Genomic DNA, 5,500 nt, shown 5'->3' on the forward strand with positions numbered 1-5,500 from the left:
CATGGCGTTTAGGTTGAGCCTGAAAATTCTTTCCTACATATGCACATCTTTATCCACAGACTTTAACATTCTCAGTACCACTCAAAAAGCATTTTTAATGAGCATTCTATGTCCCAACATTGAAAACTTCTTTCCCAGTTCCTTTAATCAATTTATCTCACCCCATCATTAATTATCTTTTCTTTTTTTTATTTCCCCGAGGGGGGTGCACCGTTCCTGGAAGTACTGCAATACTAGGTCAATGCAAGGAGTGGATGGAGCAAGCTCCTATTCCAACATCAAGCTCCAAAAATCCATTTAATATATTGTCCTCGGATAGAGGACATAACAGATATTAAACTAATAAGAACAGATACTACACTTGATCTTAGCCAAAAGGCCAAGAAGCGATTATCTTTCTTATAAGGCTATTAAAAAATTACACCAAATTGATTAATCCTATTACTAAAAAGAAAGCAGTCTTAATACAATTTTATATCATTAATACCAATAACACCCTTGGGAATGATTTTATTAGGAGTAGCTAAGGCAAATTGTGTTGTTATCTTGAGGCAGGCTGGCTCAGAAGTCAGGTCAGTTGCCTCCTCCTTTTAAGTAACAGAACATTATAATCTTTTTTTAAAATATCTGGCAAATTATGAGTTACCTCTTTAGATGAAGTTTTATTGTTTTTAATAATCCTCTATGGAAGGTGAACTTGATCTAGAACAAATATCTGGCAAATTCACTCCTGTAAAAGACATCTAACTTTTCCTTTTTAATTTCTGTGCTTAAGTCTTTGACTTCCTTGAAATGGTTCTCTAGAAGAGAAAGAAATGTCACCTGTGTCCATCTTATCTCTTTAGTTACAAATAGTCACAAACATGACACAACTAACAAGCACAATGAGCACACATAAACACATACACACACACAAAGAACAAATCCTCCTGATAAAATCAAAAACTTTCCTTAAAGAACTTGAAGGAATCTTAATTCCTTGTGCTTTGAAGATATCTTTTACTATGGCAATTAGCTCCTTTTTACTCTTTGTTAATTTTTTTTAACATGTGTTCCTTGTGCCTTGAGAGAAGTTTTAAGCCTTTTAACAATTTATGCTTATTTAGGGTCTGTCCCATGATAGAAAAGGAAAGAGGAGAAACAGCAAGACCAGAGAGCAACGTTTCCAGTTGGAGAACTGGCATGGGGGGGGTTCCCTGATAGGCCTGACCCCAATTCTAAGAGCTGGCAGCCACTCTAAGAGCATTTACTGGCTGTTGAGTACCCAGTTTTGTTGATAGGAAGAGAGGCTAGATAGGAGGTCTTTGCCAATGCCTGAACGGGCTGTCGGGATTCGCACAGGGAGCTAGGGGCCTTCAGCCAATGCCAGAGGGTAGCCCTGGCCAAGAGGCTTCAGTTGCCCTGTTGCTATGTTGCAATTCCATGCGATGGCACCAACCAAAAGTAAAAGGAGGAAGAGAAGTGCAAAAAGGAAGTCCCACAGTTCTGTGCCTTGAAAAAAATGACTCAATAGTCTTTACTTTAATTGCCTAAAATTCATTGCTTACCTCAAACGGATCAGTTTCGCAGGTGGGCTTTTCTGCGTCGATCGCGGTGCAGGTCTGTTTTACAGGTGTGTTGCCTGTAGTGACCTCTATGCAGACCTTCTCTCACCCCTCCGGTGGGGTGGCAGTCTAATGGCTGGGACGGCCATCCACTCAAGCGATGCCCAGGTCACACTTCGTACCTTGAGCCCCACGTTCTTGGGCGCCACTTGCCCCGGCCAGCAGGGAGTTGAACAAGGACTCAAGGAGAAGCTAACCTGGGTGAAAGACAAACAGACACAAGAAGGAGACCATGCTAGGCATTTTTCACGGCCTTAAGAGATTATTCTTACATGTAGGTTTATATAGGGTTGTAGGGGGAAGGGGACATGGTCAGGGCAAGGAGTTTTAGGGGGAAAGGGACCTAGTCAGGACAAAGATCACAGAGTTACTGGTTAAACCGCAATGCCTTTGTTTCTTCATTAGCTACCGGCAGGATGGGGGAATGTTTGGCCAGGTGTATGATCCCATTATTTCTGGTAGTTGAATATTAGGTGAGGAAGTAGAAACTTAACTTGCTATATGGCAGTTTTTGCTTGTGGTAGTTGAGTATTAGGTGAGGAAGTAGAAACTTAACTTGCTATACGGCAGTCTCTGTCAACATGGCCAATGTTTGGTTCATAACTCCCAACACACCATCCCATGTCATTTCTAACCCAGAGTCCCTAGAGGATATGAACGCCCATTTTGCTGAGACGGTCCTGTTTGTAGACAACTTCAAACTCCCTCAGACATGTTTGTAGAAGCAAGGAATCACATTTCTTTTTCAAATCATGAATCTGTAAGAATGTCTGCTATGATCTATAGCAACATAGGCTGTAGAAGATTTATTCTAAAGATTTTCCCCAACCTCTCAACTGGAACAGCTCAGTCAATAAGCTTGAAGGTGTATTTTGGGGATTTATAAATTTCGTGTGGTGTTTCCCAAACAAATCTCCACTCTAATCTTGACTGAGAATGGTACTAGCCCTCTCTGATCCCAAACCTCCATGAATTGTTACTATGCACACAGCACACAAAGATGAATGAAGGCAGGGATGACTACAACAAGTTTGTCGTTGCTGAACCAAACTTAATCAAGTGCTCAGCTGTATTATTTGGGGATCATCTATCTGGACTGAAGCTTCTTAAATAAATTCTTTAGTTTTCCTATCACTCTGCATTCCTTGTTCTGGTAAACTCAAATTATGGCCACTATGGAATGGCACCCTGAATAAGGAAAACTTTTTACTGCAGCATTTGGACTACATTTGGTTTTAGCAGTTTATTATGGGGTCCTCTGCCAGAACGTGTCTTCATTCATCCATCCTCCTGGACACACTCTTCCTGAAAGCACAGGATCCTTTTATCTGTAGGAATGTCACAAAAATATTCTATGTTCCCCAAGCCACAGATGATAATGCTGAAAAGTGGACAGTATGTCATTGTTACAGTTCTGCAAATATTGTGACAAGGCAATCAAAAAGGCTCTTCGTGTGTTACTTATGGACATTCTGTCTAAAGTGGAAATGCTACATTACATGCCAAGGTCTCACTTTCTGCCTGTGAGGGTCATGGTTCTCTAAATTTCTGAGAATCTTCAAAAATGGTTACTACACACCACACAAGAGCCCTGGAAATAAATTAGGCAAGGAAGCTATTAAACACTTTGGCCACACTTGTTCACAGCTTATCAGAGGGAAAAACATACATTATTTAGGGTCCATCTACCCAGATTGGAGTATTGGATCCATGCCAATTCTCAGCTCTCATCTTCATTCTGAAATCTGAGCAGGAGACACTGTGCTCCAAAACCCTCACAAATATGGCTATAGTTCCCTAGAATTGCATCCACAATCTAAAGGGCAGAATGAGGCTCTGAACCACCAGCAAGCCCCATTTTGGTGTTTGGCATTCAAGAAGATTACACTGGAAATATTGGGGATTATTCATATGGTCTGGGACTCCTACAAAGCACTCAGAACTTTCTCACTCATAGAAAGAGTCCTGATCCTCTCATCTCTGACAACCTACAAGATGGCTCCTCTTCACAGAATACCTGAAAAGATAGCTGGCAATTAAACCAATTAGATAATTCCAAGAAGTGGCCCAGGCCACTGACTATACATATATACATATATTACACCATGTTCATGTCTTTCTTTCACTCTGAAAGACATGATACCTGCTCTCTGTTGTGGAAAGCTCTGAACAGGGTTACTACATATATAATTCACAAAGAATTCATGCAAATTCTCATTTATAATTGGGCCATGCTGCAAACCAAGGTGACCATGGAGACTAAAGTGAGTTATTTCGGAATTCTCCAACTGGAGTGTTGCCTCTACTGTCTACATTCAGCCATTGCCCTGATTCTGAATAGAAGTAGCACTATCTAAGATCCAGGAACTTCACCAAACATCACTACCACATGGTTCCACTTCCCCAAGTTCCCAGATGATGGAGTGGAAGTGTGGACACCAGTGCATCCCCACATTTTATACCAGCCCAACTGTCCTAATGACCATAACAAGGTTAAAATTCAAATTTTGGAACCTGTGTATGAGTTGTGGCCTTGAATAACAGGCTTCTATCCCCAAGTCTTGATTCAGAAAGTGACTTGTCCCTCTAAGATCAAGAACATATGAAAATGTGTTCTATTCACACATACATGATATCAGGGAAGAAAAGTAGAACTATTACAATTGGGATCCACTCTAGGCACCAGGCTTACAAAAGAATCCTTCATTATCATGTAGGAGCACTCTATCTGGGGAAGGACTTCTATAATTCACCCTGAGCACTCAGGTTGTCTTTGAGTTCAAGTATGAGTACGCTGAGGAAACTTATATATACTCTCAGTCCCAATTTGTGGATCAGAAATGGAATTGAGGGGCCCATTCCCACTACTTTGTCTCATATTGGGGCTTTCTTATGATGAGTATGGCTTGATCAACATACCCCCACCACTCTTCAGGACTTGAAAAGTAATCTGGTCCTTTCAGATCCACTACTTCTGGAAGGCATTCCTACAAACCCATGCCCATGGTCAGAGATGGTCTTAGTCTTCTTTTCCGTTTATTTATTTATTTTTTTTTGAGGGAATCCCAACAGACAGGTATTTTTATGAGACAGAGAGAGAGACAGGGAATTAGAAAACTAGGGACTCCAGCCACTGTAATTGAACTCCAGATGCATGTGATACATTGCATGATTGCATCACTGTGCCTGTGACTTCTGTGGGAACTCGCGAGTAGAACATGAGTCCTTAGGCTTCAAAGGCAAACACCTTAACTGCTAAGACATCTTTTCAGATCCATTACTTTTGGAACTTATTCCTACAAACTCACAGTCACAGAAAGAATGTGAATCTTCAATTGAATGATCCACTCCCACCTCTAATGTTGTTTCAGAAACAGTCTGAGTCCTGAGTCCTTCCTCATTCTATACTTTTTTTTTTAAAGTATTAGAGTAGGGAGGAGAGAGAGAAATGGAGGGAGGGAAGGAATGAGAATGCCAGAGGCTTTATCTACTGAAAAAGAACTTAAGATACATGTGCCGCCCTGTGCATCTAGCTTATGTGAGTATTGGGAATAAAACCTGTGTCCTTAGTTTTCACAGGCAAGCTCCTTAACAGCTAAGCCATCTCTCCAGCACCTCATCCATTACTTCTGGAATAGACTCTTATGCACTCATGCCCATGGTCACCTGTCTGGATGGGATTCTTTACAAATAAGCCCCACCCAGTGGTAGACTGAATAATTACATGGAACCTTCTGTCAAGAGTGAGGTTTCTAAAAAGCCTCCCTCATCACTCACCTTTATTCTGAATGCCCTTGTAAAATCCAGGAAACACACAATGTCTCTAAGTCATCCGCTTTTCCTGGATATTAAAGAAGTGTGGAAGGCCAAGGGGTTCATTTTAGCAAAATGGGCCC

General features: G+C 41.2%; 1 non-coding gene across 1 annotated transcript; it reads right to left on the reverse strand.

The window, feature by feature from the left end:
- Positions 1–200: 200 nt before the first annotated feature.
- LOC123457017 lies at positions 201–391 on the reverse strand. Its single transcript, XR_006634860.1, has one exon. It is a non-coding gene; the product is annotated as a U2 spliceosomal RNA (small nuclear RNA).
- Positions 392–5,500: the final 5,109 nt, after the last annotated feature.

The sequence above is a fragment of the Jaculus jaculus genome, chromosome X (genome assembly GCF_020740685.1).
Source record: "Jaculus jaculus isolate mJacJac1 chromosome X, mJacJac1.mat.Y.cur, whole genome shotgun sequence".
NCBI lineage: Eukaryota > Metazoa > Chordata > Mammalia > Rodentia > Dipodidae > Jaculus > Jaculus jaculus.